This window comes from Chrysemys picta, unplaced genomic scaffold (genome assembly GCF_011386835.1).
Source record: "Chrysemys picta bellii isolate R12L10 unplaced genomic scaffold, ASM1138683v2 scaf546, whole genome shotgun sequence".
Taxonomy (NCBI): Eukaryota; Metazoa; Chordata; order Testudines; family Emydidae; genus Chrysemys; species Chrysemys picta.
The window spans coordinates 24475-43000 of record NW_027053253.1 but is presented as its reverse complement, the minus strand read 5'-3'; the positions used below and the strand labels follow the sequence as shown (position 1 = coordinate 43000).

The following is an 18526-nucleotide window of genomic DNA, read 5'->3' as shown; positions in this document are numbered from 1 at the left end:
AGGTGTGTTTTGCTGATTGGGCAGGAGGTGCTGGGCAGAAAAATCACTGAGGCAGCTCATGTTGATAGGGCAGAAGGCGATGGGTCAAAAACCACGGAAGCCAACCTCAAGGACTGGGCAGGAGGTACTGGGCAGGTAAACCTGCAGATGATACCCTTACTGTAGAAGAGACATGGAAAGGAAAGGGGAACAGACTCTACTACTAATATTACAAAAAGTACTGGGTAGGAAACTCCTAAAGCAGCTTGCACTCACTAGACAAATGGTCCTAGGGGGCAAATGTGTGTGCAGGCTTCAGCTTACCCAGAAAAAGACGCTAAGCAGGAAACCTCAAGCAGTTTGTGCTGACTAGGAAGAAGGTGCTGAGTTCTTGTGAAAGCTCTCCTAACTTCTGCAACACACATGTGCTGAAAACTAGGAATTAGGGTAATTTCTATACGGGGAGATTACTTTCTAATCCTGATGTCTAATGAGCCACACCTAAACTAGGGGAATCTTTTAGAGCCTGTGGCTGAGAGATTCCCCATCCTGCTAAGCCATGAGAAGGATTGAGGTTCTGTTTCTATTAGTCACAGTAAATTACCCCATCTTTTTACATTCAGGACTCCCCCACACCCATTGTGTAAAGGAGGTGTATTATATTAAAGAAAGGGTGACTGCCCTGTAATCAGGGTTCAGGTCGCTTTCCCTTTTCTCCTCTCTGCGTTGGCCCTCTTCACGCCAAGGTCCAAAGTGAGCTCCCTCTAACTAGGGTGTGGGTCTTTCCCTGTCTTTCACAAGGTAACACTGCCATTTGGAAGGTAGTTCTAGAAACCAGCCTCTTGAGAGGGTTCAGGGTTTCTCCTACTAGCTGTCCCATGCCCTCCTCACTCACGCACTCAGCCAAGTCAAAGCCCGCATACTCTGCAGCCACCTGAACCCGCCTTATACCGCAAGCACTCCTGCGCTCCGAAAGAGATCGGTGCCGAAAAGTAGGAATTAGGGTAATTTCCGGCAGGGCCGAGTACCTTGCCAATGTCATCTGAATCTACCTTGTACACGTGCTCTCTACTGAGCCACACCTAACCCGCTTCACCTCTCTCTTTCTAGCAACTCAAAGGACAAAATGGACAAGACGACACAAGCACCAAAGAAACTGCAGGAAAAGGGAAGAAAAAGCCACGGCCAACGGCTGCACACACCGCACACACAGCACACACCGCACCCCTCTACGGAGGGATCGGGTTCGACACTTTTCCTCACAGGCTTAATCCCCCTTCAGGTGCCTGGTAAAAGGACTTCCCTGTAAACAAGGATAAAGGTCCATTCTTTACAAACCAAAATGCTTTATGGGTCCCTTCCATAGCTGAGGAGGAGCGAGCCCCCTTTAAAACGGGTTGAGGTCTCTGTGGGTTTGAGCTCCTTAGGACCTAGCCTTTAAAATGCCCTGTGCCGTTGACCCCTCCCTGTCAGAAGGGTGCAGGTCTCCCCTTTCTAACTCCTCTTGGGCCGTTGGCACTCGCTGGGCAACGAGACCACCCACTTCTGAGCGAACGGAGGTCTCTCCTTTACAGCGCTTTTCGCTCTGGCCCATTGGAAGGCCCCAGGCTTAAGGACCACCCTGTAAGGAGGGTTTCGGTCTCCTTTGCCATGCAAATTAAGCCACAGGTCACTTTGACACGCCCGGCAAAATGACTGCCCTGTAACCAGGGTGTAAGGTCTTATACCTCTCACGCTTAAGCTAGGGGAGCCTTTCTGTGCCTGTGGCTTAGCGACTCCCCCCGACCCTCCACCACTTGAGAAGGGTTGAACTTCTGTTTCTCTTAGTCACAGTAAATTCCCACAGAATGATTTCTACTTGGCTTTTTTGAGATTTGAAGTGAAATCTTACTCGGGACCTATCCCGGTCAGATGGAACATGGTGTGGCGAAGGGGCGGCTGTAAGGGGATGGCGGAGGCCGTGGAAAATTCGCCCCGTTTCTCAAAAAAACCAAGAAATGGCCCAACCAAGCAAACGTCACAAAGTCTGGAAATGAACAGGGGAGGTGGGGGGCTCCTTTCGGACCCTCACTTCCGTGTAATCCTTCCTCAAGTCCTTTTGCCCTGCCCAATTTACACCGCTCAACCAACCACAACTTTCCCCTTTGTTTTCTTGTGCACAAGAAAGAACGCTGTCGGACTGACGAGCGTCAACTGTAGGGATTCGGACAGCTCCGTTAGTTGTGTCCGAATTCCAGGCCTTGTGTCTCTTTGGTGATAAAGAGAGGAGATTCCTCGGGCTACGTTGGAAGAGACTGAGGTGGCGGTCCTTTCTGAAATGTGTTCATGTTGAGATGTTGTAGGTAGATGCGGTGGTATTCAGAGCCGGCACGTGGGTGCACCTAACCCTACTAACAGGACCGCGTCACAAGTAAAAGGGGTCTTTTCTGGTAAAGGTAGGGGGCACAAAGTTGTCATTTTCTTGGTGGGGTAGGAGGTAAGTCGGGAAAGGTGTCGCTGAGGGACGGAGGATTGATTGGAAAGGGGACCCTCAGCAGGATCCCTCCCTTACCTGTTCATTTCCAGATCTTTTCACATTCAGGACTCCCCCCACCCTCATTGTGTAAAGGAGGTGTATTATATTAAAGAAAGGGTGACTGCCCTGTAATCAGGGTTCAGGTCGCTTTCCCTTTTCTCCTCTCTGCATCGGCCCTCTTCACGCCAAGGTCCAAAGTGAGCTCCCTCTAACTAGGGTGTGGGTCTTTCCCTGCCTTTCAGAAGGTAACACTGCCATTTGGAAGATAGTTCTAGAAACCAGCCTCTTGAGAGGGTTCAGGGTTTGCCCTACTAGCTGTCCCGTGCCCTCCTCACTCACGCACTCAGCCAAGTCAAAGCCCGCGTCCTCTGCATCCACCTGGACCCGCCTTCTGCCGCAAGCTCTCCTGCGCTCTGAAAGAGATCGGTGCCGAAAAGTAGGCATTAGGGTAATTTCCGGCAGGGCCGAGTACCTTGCCAATGTCATCTGAATCTACCTTGTACACGTGCTCTCTACTGAGCCACAGCTAACCCGCTTCACCTCTCTCTTTCTAGCAACTCAAAGGACAAAATGGACAAGACGACACAAGCACCAAAGAAACTGCAGGAAAAGGGAAGAAAAAGCCACGGCCAACGGCTGCACACACCGCACCCCTGTACCGAGGGATCGGGTTCGACACTTCTCCTCACAGGCTTAATCCCCCTTCAGGTGCCCGGTAAAAGGACCTCCCTGTAAACAAGGATCACGGTTCATTCCTTGCCAACCAAAATGCTTTATGGGTCCCTTCCATAGCTGAGGAGGAGCGAGCCCCCTTTAAAACGGGTTGAGGTCTCTGTGAGTTTCAGCTCCTTAGGACCTAGCCTTTAAAATGCCCCGGGCCGTTGACCTCTCCCTGTCAGAAGGGTGCAGGTCTCCCCTTTCTAACTCCTCTTGGGCCGTTGGCACTCGCTGGGCAACGAGACCACCCACTTCCGAGGGAATGGAGGTCTCTCCTTTACAGCGCTTTTCGCTCTGGCCCATTGGAAGGCCCCAGGCTTAAGGACCACCCTGTAAGGAGGGTTTCGGTCTCCTTTGCCATGCAAATTAAGCCACAGGTCACTTTGACACGCCCGGCAAAATGACTGCCCTGTAACCAGGGTGTAAGGTCTTATACCTCTCACGCTTAAGCTAGGGGAGCCTTTCTGTGCCTGTGGCTTAGCGACTCCCCCCGACCCTCCACCACTTGAGAAGAGTTGAACTTCTGTTTCTCTTAGTCACAGTAAATTCCCACAGAATGATTTCTACTTGGCTTTTTTGAGATTTGAAGTGAAATCTTAATTGGGACCTATCCCGGTCAGATGGAACATGGTGTGGCGAAGGGGCGGCTGTAAGGGGATGGCGGAGGCCGTGGAAAATTCGCCCCTTTTCTCAAAAAAGCCAAGAAATGGCCCAACCAAGCAAACGTCACAAAGTCTGGAAATGAACAGGGGAGGTGGGGGGCTCCTTTCGGGCCCTCACTTCCGTGTAATCCTTCCTCAAGTCCTTTTGCCCTGCCCAATTTACACCGCTCAACCAACCACAACTTTCCCCTTTGTTTTCTTGTGCACAAGAAAGAACGCTGTCGGACTGACGAGCGTCAACTGTAGGGATTCGGACAGCTCCGTTAGTTGTGTCCGAATTCCAGGCCTTGTGTCTCTTTGGTGATAAAGAGAGGAGATTCCTCGGGCTACGTTGGAAGAGACTGAGGTGGCGGTCCTTTCTGAAATGTGTTCATGTTGAGATGTTGTAGGTAGATGCGGTGGTATTCAGAGCCGGCACGTGGGTGCACCTAACCCTACTAACAGGACCGCGTCACAAGTAAAAGGGGTCTTTTCTGGTAAAGGTAGGGGGCACAAAGTTGTCATTTTCTTGGTGGGGTAGGAGGTAAGTCGGGAAAGGTGTCGCTGAGGGACGGAGGATTGATTGGAAAGGGGACCCTCAGCAGGATCCCTCCCTTACCTGTTCATTTCCAGATCTTTTCACATTCAGGACTCCCCCCACCCTCATTGTGTAAAGGAGGTGTATTATATTAAAGAAAGGGTGACTGCCCTGTAATCAGGGTTCAGGTCGCTTTCCCTTTTCTCCTCTCTGCATCGGCCCTCTTCACGCCAAGGTCCAAAGTGAGCTCCCTCTAACTAGGGTGTGGGTCTTTCCCTGCCTTTCAGAAGGTAACACTGCCATTTGGAAGATAGTTCTAGAAACCAGCCTCTTGAGAGGGTTCAGGGTTTGCCCTACTAGCTGTCCCGTGCCCTCCTCACTCACGCACTCAGCCAAGTCAAAGCCCGCGTCCTCTGCATCCACCTGGACCCGCCTTCTGCCGCAAGCTCTCCTGCGCTCTGAAAGAGATCGGTGCCGAAAAGTAGGCATTAGGGTAATTTCCGGCAGGGCCGAGTACCTTGCCAATGTCATCTGAATCTACCTTGTACACGTGCTCTCTACTGAGCCACAGCTAACCCGCTTCACCTCTCTCTTTCTAGCAACTCAAAGGACAAAATGGACAAGACGACACAAGCACCAAAGAAACTGCAGGAAAAGGGAAGAAAAAGCCACGGCCAACGGCTGCACACACCGCACACACCGCACCCCTGTACCGAGGGATCGGGTTCGACACTTCTCCTCACAGGCTTAATCCCCCTTCAGGTGCCCGGTAAAAGGACCTCCCTGTAAACAAGGATCACGGTCCATTCCTTGCCAACCAAAATGCTTTATGGGTCCCTTCAATAGCTGAGGAGGAGCGAGCCCCCTTTAAAACGGGTTGAGGTCTCTGTGGGTTTGAGCTCCTTAGGACCTAGCCTTTAAAATGCCCCGGGTCGTTGACCTCTCCCTGTCAGAAGGGTGCAGGTCTCCCCTTTCTAACTCCTCTTGGGCCGTTGGCACTCGCTGGGCAACGAGACCACCCACTTCCGAGGGAACGGAGGTCTCTCCTTTACAGCGCTTTTCGCTCTGGCCCATTGGAAGGCCCTTGGCTTAAGGACCACCCTGTAAGGAGGGTTTCGGTCTCCTTTGCCATGCAAATTAAGCCACAGGTCACTTTGACACGCCCGGCAAAATGACTGCCCTGTAACCAGGGTGTAAGGTCTTATACCTCTCACGCTTAAGCTAGGGGAGCCTTTCTGTGCCTGTGGCTTAGCGACTCCCCCCGACCCTCCACCACTTGAGAAGAGTTGAACTTCTGTTTCTCTTAGTCACAGTAAATTCCCACAGAATGATTTCTACTTGGCTTTTTTGAGATTTGAAGTGAAATCTTATTTGGGACCTATCCCGGTCAGATGGAACATGGTGTGGCGAAGGGGCGGCTGTAAGGGGATGGCGGAGGCCGTGGAAAATTCGCCCCTTTTCTCAAAAAAGCCAAGAAATGGCCCAACCAAGCAAACGTCACAAAGTCTGGAAATGAACAGGGGAGGTGGGGGGCTCCTTTCGGACCCTCACTTCCGTGTAATCCTTCCTCAAGTCCTTTTGCCCTGCCCAATTTACACCGCTCAACCAACCACAACTTTCCCCTTTGTTTTCTTGTGCACAAGAAAGAACGCTGTCGGACTGACGAGCGTCAACTGTAGGGATTCGGACAGCTTCGTTAGTTGTGTCCGAATTCCAGGCCTTGTGTCTCTTTGGTGATAAAGAGAGGAGATTCCTCGGGCTACGTTGGAAGAGACTGAGGTGGCGGTCCTTTCTGAAATGTGTTCATGTTGAGATGTTGTAGGTAGATGCGGTGGTATTCAGAGCCGGCACGTGGGTGCACCTAACCCTACTAACAGGACCGCGTCACAAGTAAAAGGGGTCTTTTCTGGTAAAGGTAGGGGGCACAAAGTTGTCATTTTCTTGGTGGGGTAGGAGGTAAGTCGGGAAAGGTGTCGCTGAGGGACGGAGGATTGATTGGAAAGGGGACCCTCAGCAGGATCCCTCCCTTACCTGTTCATTTCCAGATCTTTTCACATTCAGGACTCCCCGCACCCTCATTGTGTAAAGGAGGTGTATTATATTAAAGAAAGGGTGACTGCCCTGTAATCAGGGTTCAGGTCGCTTTCCCTTTTCTCCTCTCTGCATCGGCCCTCTTCACGCCAAGGTCCAAAGTGAGCTCCCTCTAACTAGGGTGTGGGTCTTTCCCTGCCTTTCACAAGGTAACACTGCCATTTGGAAGATAGTTCTAGAAACCAGCCTCTTGAAAGGGTTCAGGGTTTGCCCTACTAGCTGTCCCGTGCCCTCCTCACTCACGCACTCAGCCAAGTCAAAGCCCGCGTCCTCTGCATCCACCTGGACCCGCCTTCTGCCGCAAGCGCTCCTGCGCTCTGAAAGAGATCGGTGCCGAAAAGTAGGCATTAGGGTAATTTCCGGCAGGGCCGAGTACCTTGCCAATGTCATCTGAATCTACCTTGTACACGTGCTCTCTACTGAGCCACAGCTAACCCGCTTCACCTCTCTCTTTCTAGCAACTCAAAGGACAAAATGGACAAGACGACACAAGCACCAAAGAAACTGCAGGAAAAGGGAAGAAAAAGCCACGGCCAACGGCTGCACACACCGCACACACCGCACCCCTGTACCGAGGGATCGGGTTCGACACTTCTCCTCACAGGCTTAATCCCCCTTCAGGTGCCCGGTAAAAGGACCTCCCTGTAAACAAGGATCACGGTCCATTCCTTGCCAACCAAAATGCTTTATGGGTCCCTTCAATAGCTGAGGAGGAGCGAGCCCCCTTTAAAACGGGTTGAGGTCTCTGTGGGTTTGAGCTCCTTAGGACCTAGCCTTTAAAATGCCCCGGGCCGTTGACCTCTCCCTGTCAGAAGGGTGCAGGTCTCCCCTTTCTAACTCCTCTTGGGCCGTTGGCACTCGCTGGGCAACGAGACCACCCACTTCCGAGGGAACGGAGGTCTCTCCTTTACAGCGCTTTTCGCTCTGGCCCATTGGAAGGCCCTTGGCTTAAGGACCACCCTGTAAGGAGGGTTTCGGTCTCCTTTGCCATGCAAATTAAGCCACAGGTCACTTTGACACGCCCGGCAAAATGACTGCCCTGTAACCAGGGTGTAAGGTCTTATACCTCTCACGCTTAAGCTAGGGGAGCCTTTCTGTGCCTGTGGCTTAGCGACTCCCCCCGACCCTCCACCACTTGAGAAGAGTTGAACTTCTGTTTCTCTTAGTCACAGTAAATTCCCACAGAATGATTTCTACTTGGCTTTTTTGAGATTTGAAGTGAAATCTTATTTGGGACCTATCCCGGTCAGATGGAACATGGTGTGGCGAAGGGGCGGCTGTAAAGGGATGGAGGAGGCCGTGGAAAATTCGCCCCTTTTCTCAAAAAAGCCAAGAAATGGCCCAACCAAGCAAACGTCACAAAGTCTGGAAATGAACAGGGGAGGTGGGGGGCTCCTTTCGGACCCTCACTTCCGTGTAATCCTTCCTCAAGTCCTTTTGCCCTGCCCAATTTACACCGCTCAACCAACCACAACTTTCCCCTTTGTTTTCTTGTGCACAAGAAAGAACGCTGTCGGACTGACGAGCGTCAACTGTAGGGATTCGGACAGCTTCGTTAGTTGTGTCCGAATTCCAGGCCTTGTGTCTCTTTGGTGATAAAGAGAGGAGATTCCTCGGGCTACGTTGGAAGAGACTGAGGTGGCGGTCCTTTCTGAAATGTGTTCATGTTGAGATGTTGTAGGTAGATGCGGTGGTATTCAGAGCCGGCACGTGGGTGCACCTAACCCTACTAACAGGACCGCGTCACAAGTAAAAGGGGTCTTTTCTGGTAAAGGTAGGGGGCACAAAGTTGTCATTTTCTTGGTGGGGTAGGAGGTAAGTCGGGAAAGGTGTCGCTGAGGGACGGAGGATTGATTGGAAAGGGGACCCTCAGCAGGATCCCTCCCTTACCTGTTCATTTCCAGATCTTTTCACATTCAGGACTCCCCACACCCTCATTGTGTAAAGGAGGTGTATTATATTAAAGAAAGGGTGACTGCCCTGTAATCAGGGTTCAGGTCGCTTTCCCTTTTCTCCTCTCTGCATCGGCCCTCTTCACGCCAAGGTCCAAAGTGAGCTCCCTCTAACTAGGGTGTGGGTCTTTCCCTGCCTTTCACAAGGTAACACTGCCATTTGGAAGATAGTTCTAGAAACCAGCCTCTTGAGAGGGTTCAGGGTTTGCCCTACTAGCTGTCCCGTGCCCTCCTCACTCACGCACTCAGCCAAGTCAAAGCCCGCGTCCTCTGCATCCACCTGGACCCGCCTTCTGCCGCAAGCTCTCCTGCGCTCTGAAAGAGATCGGTGCCGAAAAGTAGGCATTAGGGTAATTTCCGGCAGGGCCGAGTACCTTGCCAATGTCATCTGAATCTACCTTGTACACGTGCTCTCTACTGAGCCACAGCTAACCCGCTTCACCTCTCTCTTTCTAGCAACTCAAAGGACAAAATGGACAAGACGACACAAGCACCAAAGAAACTGCAGGAAAAGGGAAGAAAAAGCCACGGCCAACGGCTGCACACACCGCACCCCTGTACCGAGGGATCGGGTTCGACACTTCTCCTCACAGGCTTAATCCCCCTTCAGGTGCCCGGTAAAAGGACCTCCCTGTAAACAAGGATCACGGTCCATTCCTTGCCAACCAAAATGCTTTATGGGTCCCTTCCGTAGCTGAGGAGGAGCGAGCCCCCTTTAAAACGGGTTGAGGTCTCTGTGAGTTTCAGCTCCTTAGGACCTAGCCTTTAAAATGCCCCGGGCCGTTGACCTCTCCCTGTCAGAAGGGTGCAGGTCTCCCCTTTCTAACTCCTCTTGGGCCGTTGGCACTCGCTGGGCAACGAGACCACCCACTTCCGAGGGAACGGAGGTCTCTCCTTTACAGCGCTTTTCGCTCTGGCCCATTGGAAGGCCCTTGGCTTAAGGACCACCCTGTAAGGAGGGTTTCGGTCTCCTTTGCCATGCAAATTAAGCCACAGGTCACTTTGACACGCCCGGCAAAATGACTGCCCTGTAACCAGGGTGTAAGGTCTTATACCTCTCACGCTTAAGCTAGGGGAGCCTTTCTGTGCCTGTGGCTTAGCGACTCCCCCCGACCCTCCACCACTTGAGAAGAGTTGAACTTCTGTTTCTCTTAGTCACAGTAAATTCCCACAGAATGATTTCTACTTGGCTTTTTTGAGATTTGAAGTGAAATCTTATTTGGGACCTATCCCGGTCAGATGGAACATGGTGTGGCGAAGGGGCGGCTGTAAGGGGATGGCGGAGGCCGTGGAAAATTCGCCCCTTTTCTCAAAAAAGCCAAGAAATGGCCCAACCAAGCAAACGTCACAAAGTCTGGAAATGAACAGGGGAGGTGGGGGGCTCCTTTCGGACCCTCACTTCCGTGTAATCCTTCCTCAAGTCCTTTTGCCCTGCCCAATTTACACCGCTCAACCAACCACAACTTTCCCCTTTGTTTTCTTGTGCACAAGAAAGAACGCTGTCGGACTGACGAGCGTCAACTGTAGGGATTCGGACAGCTCCGTTTGTTGTGTCCGAATTCCTGGCCTTGTGTCTCTTTGGTGATAAAGAGAGGAGATTCCTCGGGCTACGTTGGAAGAGACTGAGGTGGCGGTCCTTTCTGAAATGTGTTCATGTTGAGATGTTGTAGGTAGATGCGGTGGTATTCAGAGCCGGCACGTGGGTGCACCTAACCCTACTAACAGGACCGCGTCACAAGTAAAAGGGGTCTTTTCTGGTAAAGGTAGGGGGCACAAAGTTGTCATTTTCTTGGTGGGGTAGGAGGTAAGTCGGGAAAGGTGTCGCTGAGGGACGGAGGATTGATTGGAAAGGGGACCCTCAGCAGGATCCCTCCCTTACCTGTTCATTTCCAGATCTTTTCACATTCAGGACTCCCCCCACCCTCATTGTGTAAAGGAGGTGTATTATATTAAAGAAAGGGTGACTGCCCTGTAATCAGGGTTCAGGTCGCTTTCCCTTTTCTCCTCTCTGCATCGGCCCTCTTCACGCCAAGGTCCAAAGTGAGCTCCCTCTAACTAGGGTGTGGGTCTTTCCCTGCCTTTCACAAGGTAACACTGCCATTTGGAAGATAGTTCTAGAAACCAGCCTCTTGAGAGGGTTCAGGGTTTGCCCTACTAGCTGTCCCGTGCCCTCCTCACTCACGCACTCAGCCAAGTCAAAGCCCGCGTCCTCTGCATCCACCTGGACCCGCCTTCTGCCGCAAGCTCTCCTGCGCTCTGAAAGAGATCGGTGCCGAAAAGTAGGCATTAGGGTAATTTCCGGCAGGGCCGAGTACCTTGCCAATGTCATCTGAATCTACCTTGTACACGTGCTCTCTACTGAGCCACAGCTAACCCGCTTCACCTCTCTCTTTCTAGCAACTCAAAGGACAAAATGGACAAGACGACACAAGCACCAAAGAAACTGCAGGAAAAGGGAAGAAAAAGCCACGGCCAACGGCTGCACACACCGCACACACCGCACCCCTGTACCGAGGGATCGGGTTCGACACTTCTCCTCACAGGCTTAATCCCCCTTCAGGTGCCCGGTAAAAGGACCTCCCTGTAAACAAGGATCACGGTCCATTCCTTGCCAACCACAATGCTTTATGGGTCCCTTCAATAGCTGAGGAGGAGCGAGCCCCCTTTAAAACGGGTTGAGGTCTCTGTGGGTTTGAGCTCCTTAGGACCTAGCCTTTAAAATGCCCCGGGCCGTTGACCTCTCCCTGTCAGAAGGGTGCAGGTCTCCCCTTTCTAACTCCTCTTGGGCCGTTGGCACTCGCTGGGCAACGAGACCACCCACTTCCGAGGGAACGGAGGTCTCTCCTTTACAGCGCTTTTCGCTCTGGCCCATTGGAAGGCCCTTGGCTTAAGGACCACCCTGTAAGGAGGGTTTCGGTCTCCTTTGCCATGCAAATTAAGCCACAGGTCACTTTGACACGCCCGGCAAAATGACTGCCCTGTAACCAGGGTGTAAGGTCTTATACCTCTCACGCTTAAGCTAGGGGAGCCTTTCTGTGCCTGTGGCTTAGCGACTCCCCCCGACCCTCCACCACTTGAGAAGAGTTGAACTTCTGTTTCTCTTAGTCACAGTAAATTCCCACAGAATGATTTCTACTTGGCTTTTTTGAGATTTGAAGTGAAATCTTATTTGGGACCTATCCCGGTCAGATGGAACATGGTGTGGCGAAGGGGCGGCTGTAAGGGGATGGCGGAGGCCGTGGAAAATTCGCCCCTTTTCTCAAAAAAGCCAAGAAATGGCCCAACCAAGCAAACGTCACAAAGTCTGGAAATGAACAGGGGAGGTGGGGGGCTCCTTTCGGACCCTCACTTCCGTGTAATCCTTCCTCAAGTCCTTTTGCCCTGCCCAATTTACACCGCTCAACCAACCACAACTTTCCCCTTTGTTTTCTTGTGCACAAGAAAGAACGCTGTCGGACTGACGAGCGTCAACTGTAGGGATTCGGACAGCTCCGTTAGTTGTGTCCGAATTCCAGGCCTTGTGTCTCTTTGGTGATAAAGAGAGGAGATTCCTCGGGCTACGTTGGAAGAGACTGAGGTGGCGGTCCTTTCTGAAATGTGTTCATGTTGAGATGTTGTAGGTAGATGCGGTGGTATTCAGAGCCGGCACGTGGGTGCACCTAACCCTACTAACAGGACCGCGTCACAAGTAAAAGGGGTCTTTTCTGGTAAAGGTAGGGGGCACAAAGTTGTCATTTTCTTGGTGGGGTAGGAGGTAAGTCGGGAAAGGTGTCGCTGAGGGACGGAGGATTGATTGGAAAGGGGACCCTCAGCAGGATCCCTCCCTTACCTGTTCATTTCCAGATCTTTTCACATTCAGGACTCCCCGCACCCTCATTGTGTAAAGGAGGTGTATTATATTAAAGAAAGGGTGACTGCCCTGTAATCAGGGTTCAGGTCGCTTTCCCTTTTCTCCTCTCTGCATCGGCCCTCTTCACGCCAAGGTCCAAAGTGAGCTCCCTCTAACTAGGGTGTGGGTCTTTCCCTGCCTTTCACAAGGTAACACTGCCATTTGGAAGATAGTTCTAGAAACCAGCCTCTTGAGAGGGTTCAGGGTTTGCCCTACTAGCTGTCCCGTGCCCTCCTCACTCACGCACTCAGCCAAGTCAAAGCCCGCGTCCTCTGCATCCACCTGGACCCGCCTTCTGCCGCAAGCTCTCCTGCGCTCTGAAAGAGATCGGTGCCGAAAAGTAGGCATTAGGGTAATTTCCGGCAGGGCCGAGTACCTTGCCAATGTCATCTGAATCTACCTTGTACACGTGCTCTCTACTGAGCCACAGCTAACCCGCTTCACCTCTCTCTTTCTAGCAACTCAAAGGACAAAATGGACAAGACGACACAAGCACCAAAGAAACTGCAGGAAAAGGGAAGAAAAAGCCACGGCCAACGGCTGCACACACCGCACACACCGCACCCCTGTACCGAGGGATCGGGTTCGACACTTCTCCTCACAGGCTTAATCCCCCTTCAGGTGCCCGGTAAAAGGACCTCCCTGTAAACAAGGATCACGGTCCATTCCTTGCCAACCACAATGCTTTATGGGTCCCTTCAATAGCTGAGGAGGAGCGAGCCCCCTTTAAAACGGGTTGAGGTCTCTGTGGGTTTGAGCTCCTTAGGACCTAGCCTTTAAAATGCCCCGGGCCGTTGACCTCTCCCTGTCAGAAGGGTGCAGGTCTCCCCTTTCTAACTCCTCTTGGGCCGTTGGCACTCGCTGGGCAACGAGACCACCCACTTCCGAGGGAACGGAGGTCTCTCCTTTACAGCGCTTTTCGCTCTGGCCCATTGGAAGGCCCTTGGCTTAAGGACCACCCTGTAAGGAGGGTTTCGGTCTCCTTTGCCATGCAAATTAAGCCACAGGTCACTTTGACACGCCCGGCAAAATGACTGCCCTGTAACCAGGGTGTAAGGTCTTATACCTCTCACGCTTAAGCTAGGGGAGCCTTTCTGTGCCTGTGGCTTAGCGACTCCCCCCGACCCTCCACCACTTGAGAAGAGTTGAACTTCTGTTTCTCTTAGTCACAGTAAATTCCCACAGAATGATTTCTACTTGGCTTTTTTGAGATTTGAAGTGAAATCTTATTTGGGACTTATCCCGGTCAGATGGAACATGGTGTGGCGAAGGGGCGGCTGTAAGGGGATGGAGGAGGCCGTGGAAAATTCGCCCCTTTTCTCAAAAAAGCCAAGAAATGGCCCAACCAAGCAAACGTCACAAAGTCTGGAAATGAACAGGGGAGGTGGGGGGCTCCTTTCGGACCCTCACTTCCGTGTAATCCTTCCTCAAGTCCTTTTGCCCTGCCCAATTTACACCGCTCAACCAACCACAACTTTCCCCTTTGTTTTCTTGTGCACAAGAAAGAACGCTGTCGGACTGACGAGCGTCAACTGTAGGGATTCGGACAGCTCCGTTAGTTGTGTCCGAATTCCAGGCCTTGTGTCTCTTTGGTGATAAAGAGAGGAGATTCCTCGGGCTACGTTGGAAGAGACTGAGGTGGCGGTCCTTTCTGAAATGTGTTCATGTTGAGATGTTGTAGGTAGATGCGGTGGTATTCAGAGCCGGCACGTGGGTGCACCTAACCCTACTAACAGGACCGCGTCACAAGTAAAAGGGGTCTTTTCTGGTAAAGGTAGGGGGCACAAAGTTGTCATTTTCTTGGTGGGGTAGGAGGTAAGTCGGGAAGGGTGTCGCTGAGGGACGGAGGATTGATTGGAAAGGGGACACTCAGCAGGATCCTTCCCTTACCTGTTCATTTCCAGATCTTTTCACATTCAGGACTCCCCCCACCCTCATTGTGTAACGGAGGTGTATTATATTAAAGAAAGGGTGACTGCCCTGTAATCAGGGTTCAGGTCGCTTTCCCTTTTCTCCTCTCTGCATCGGCCCTCTTCACGCCAAGGTCCAAAGTGAGCTCCCTCTAACTAGGGTGTGGGTCTTTCCCTGCCTTTCACAAGGTAACACTGCCATTTGGAAGATAGTTCTAGAAACCAGCCTCTTGAGAGGGTTCAGGGTTTGCCCTACTAGCTGTCCCGTGCCCTCCTCACTCACGCACTCAGCCAAGTCAAAGCCCGCGTCCTCTGCATCCACCTGGACCCGCCTTCTGCCGCAAGCTCTCCTGCGCTCTGAAAGAGATCGGTGCCGAAAAGTAGGCATTAGGGTAATTTCCGGCAGGGCCGAGTACCTTGCCAATGTCATCTGAATCTACCTTGTACACGTGCTCTCTACTGAGCCACAGCTAACCCGCTTCACCTCTCTCTTTCTAGCAACTCAAAGGACAAAATGGACAAGACGACACAAGCACCAAAGAAACTGCAGGAAAAGGGAAGAAAAAGCCACGGCCAACGGCTGCACACACCGCACACACCGCACCCCTGTACCGAGGGATCGGGTTCGACACTTCTCCTCACAGGCTTAATCCCCCTTCAGGTGCCCGGTAAAAGGACCTCCCTGTAAACAAGGATCACGGTTCATTCCTTGCCAACCAAAATGCTTTATGGGTCCCTTCCATAGCTGAGGAGGAGCGAGCCCCCTTTAAAACGGGTTGAGGTCTCTGTGGGTTTGAGCTCCTTAGGACCTAGCCTTTAAAATGCCCCGGGCCGTTGACCTCTCCCTGTCAGAAGGGTGCAGGTCTCCCCTTTCTAACTCCTCTTGGGCCGTTGGCACTCGCTGGGCAACGAGACCACCCACTTCCGAGGGAACGGAGGTCTCTCCTTTACAGCGCTTTTCGCTCTGGCCCATTGGAAGGCCCTTGGCTTAAGGACCACCCTGTAAGGAGGGTTTCGGTCTCCTTTGCCATGCAAATTAAGCCACAGGTCACTTTGACACGCCCGGCAAAATGACTGCCCTGTAACCAGGGTGTAAGGTCTTATACCTCTCACGCTTAAGCTAGGGGAGCCTTTCTGTGCCTGTGGCTTAGCGACTCCCCCCGACCCTCCACCACTTGAGAAGAGTTGAACTTCTGTTTCTCTTAGTCACAGTAAATTCCCACAGAATGATTTCTACTTGGCTTTTTTGAGATTTGAAGTGAAATCTTATTTGGGACCTATCCCGGTCAGATGGAACATGGTGTGGCGAAGGGGCGGCTGTAAGGGGATGGAGGAGGCCGTGGAAAATTCGCCCCTTTTCTCAAAAAAGCCAAGAAATGGCCCAACCAAGCAAACGTCACAAAGTCTGGAAATGAACAGGGGAGGTGGGGGGCTCCTTTCGGACCCTCACTTCCGTGTAATCCTTCCTCAAGTCCTTTTGCCCTGCCCAATTTACACCGCTCAACCAACCACAACTTTCCCCTTTGTTTTCTTGTGCACAAGAAAGAACGCTGTCGGACTGACGAGCGTCAACTGTAGGGATTCGGACAGCTCCGTTAGTTGTGTCCGAATTCCAGGCCTTGTGTCTCTTTGGTGATAAAGAGAGGAGATTCCTCGGGCTACGTTGGAAGAGACTGAGGTGGCGGTCCTTTCTGAAATGTGTTCATGTTGAGATGTTGTAGGTAGATGCGGTGGTATTCAGAGCCGGCACGTGGGTGCACCTAACCCTACTAACAGGACCGCGTCACAAGTAAAAGGGGTCTTTTCTGGTAAAGGTAGGGGGCACAAAGTTGTCATTTTCTTGGTGGGGTAGGAGGTAAGTCGGGAAGGGTGTCGCTGAGGGACGGAGGATTGATTGGAAAGGGGACACTCAGCAGGATCCTTCCCTTACCTGTTCATTTCCAGATCTTTTCACATTCAGGACTCCCCCCACCCTCATTGTGTAACGGAGGTGTATTATATTAAAGAAAGGGTGACTGCCCTGTAATCAGGGTTCAGGTCGCTTTCCCTTTTCTCCTCTCTGCATCGGCCCTCTTCACGCCAAGGTCCAAAGTGAGCTCCCTCTAACTAGGGTGTGGGTCTTTCCCTGCCTTTCACAAGGTAACACTGCCATTTGGAAGATAGTTCTAGAAACCAGCCTCTTGAGAGGGTTCAGGGTTTGCCCTACTAGCTGTCCCGTGCCCTCCTCACTCACGCACTCAGCCAAGTCAAAGCCCGCGTCCTCTGCATCCACCTGGACCCGCCTTCTGCCGCAAGCTCTCCTGCGCTCTGAAAGAGATCGGTGCCGAAAAGTAGGCATTAGGGTAATTTCCGGCAGGGCCGAGTACCTTGCCAATGTCATCTGAATCTACCTTGTACACGTGCTCTCTACTGAGCCACAGCTAACCCGCTTCACCTCTCTCTTTCTAGCAACTCAAAGGACAAAATGGACAAGACGACACAAGCACCAAAGAAACTGCAGGAAAAGGGAAGAAAAAGCCACGGCCAACGGCTGCACACACCGCACACACAGCACACACCGCACCCCTGTACCGAGGGATCGGGTTCGACACTTCTCCTCACAGGCTTAATCCCCCTTCAGGTGCCCGGTAAAAGGACCTCCCTGTAAACAAGGATCAAGGTCCATTCCTTGCCAACCAAAATGCTTTATGGGTCCCTTCCATAGCTGAGGAGGAGCGAGCCCCCTTTAAAACGGGTTGAGGTCTCTGTGGGTTTGAGCTCCTTAGGACCTAGCCTTTAAAATGCCCCGGGCCGTTGACCTCTCCCTGTCAGAAGGGTGCAGGTCTCCCCTTTCTAACTCCTCTTGGGCCGTTGGCACTCGCTGGGCAACGAGACCACCCACTTCCGAGGGAACGGAGGTCTCTCCTTTACAGCGCTTTTCGCTCTGGCCCATTGGAAGGCCCCTGGCTTAAGGACCACCCTGTAAGGAGGGTTTCGGTCTCCTTTGCCATGCAAATTAACAGGTCACTTTGACACGCCCGGCAAAATGACTGCCCTGTAACCAGGGTGTAAGGTCTTATACCTCTCACGCTTAAGCTAGGGGAGCCTTTCTGTGCCTGTGGCTTAGCGACTCCCCCCGACCCTCCACCACTTGAGAAGAGTTGAACTTCTGTTTCTCTTAGTCACAGTAAATTCCCACAGAATGATTTCTACTTGGCTTTTTTGAGATTTGAAGTGAAATCTTATTTGGGACCTATCCCGGTCAGATGGAACATGGTGTGGCGAAGGGGCGGCTGTAAGGGGATGGCGGAGGCCGTGGAAAATTCGCCCCTTTTCTCAAAAAAGCCAAGAAATGGCCCAACCAAGCAAACGTCACAAAGTCTGGAAATGAACAGGGGAGGTGGGGGGCTCCTTTCGGACCCTCACTTCCGTGTAATCCTTCCTCAAGTCCTTTTGCCCTGCCCAATTTACACCGCTCAACCAACCACAACTTTCCCCTTTGTTTTCTTGTGCACAAGAAAGAACGCTGTCGGACTGACGAGCGTCAACTGTAGGGATTCGGACAGCTCCGTTTGTTGTGTCCGAATTCCTGGCCTTGTGTCTCTTTGGTGATAAAGAGAGGAGATTCCTCGGGCTACGTTGGAAGAGACTGAGGTGGCGGTCCTTTCTGAAATGTGTTCATGTTGAGATGTTGTAGGTAGATGCGGTGGTATTCAGAGCCGGCACGTGGGTGCACCTAACCCTACTAACAGGACCGCGTCACAAGTAAAAGGGGTCTTTTCTGGTAAAGGTAGGGGGCACAAAGTTGTCATTTTCTTGGTGGGGTAGGAGGTAAGTCGGGAAGGGTGTCGCTGAGGGACGGAGGATTGATTGGAAAGGGGACACTCAGCAGGATCCTTCCCTTACCTGTTCATTTCCAGATCTTTTCACATTCAGGACTCCCCCCACCCTCATTGTGTAACGGAGGTGTATTATATTAAAGAAAGGGTGACTGCCCTGTAATCAGGGTTCAGGTCGCTTTCCCTTTTCTCCTCTCTGCATCGGCCCTCTTCACGCCAAGGTCCAAAGTGAGCTCCCTCTAACTAGGGTGTGGGTCTTTCCCTGCCTTTCACAAGGTAACACTGCCATTTGGAAGATAGTTCTAGAAACCAGCCTCTTGAGAGGGTTCAGGGTTTGCCCTACTAGCTGTCCCGTGCCCTCCTCACTCACGCACTCAGCCAAGTCAAAGCCCGCATCCTCTGCATCCACCTGGACCCGCCTTCTGCCGCAAGCTCTCCTGCGCTCTGAAAGAGATCGGTGCCGAAAAGTAGGCATT

The 18526-nt window shown here is 52.1% G+C and overlaps 2 long non-coding RNA genes across 2 annotated transcripts in view; both read right to left on the bottom strand.

The window, feature by feature from the left end:
* Positions 1-2451: 2451 nt before the first annotated feature.
* LOC135978929 (uncharacterized) lies at positions 2452-4967 on the bottom strand. The gene is made up of 2 exons (XR_010596275.1): positions 4779-4967; positions 2452-2907 (listed from the first exon to the last, which is right to left on the bottom strand). It is a non-coding gene; the product is annotated as an uncharacterized LOC135978929 (long non-coding RNA).
* A 1202-nt stretch (positions 4968-6169) lies between these two features.
* LOC135978928 (uncharacterized) overlaps positions 6170-18526 on the bottom strand; it is a 28988-nt gene continuing 16631 nt past the window's right edge. The window contains exon 6 of the long non-coding RNA XR_010596272.1: positions 6170-6798. This is a non-coding gene — a long non-coding RNA (uncharacterized LOC135978928). The remainder of the gene's footprint in view (positions 6799-18526) is intronic.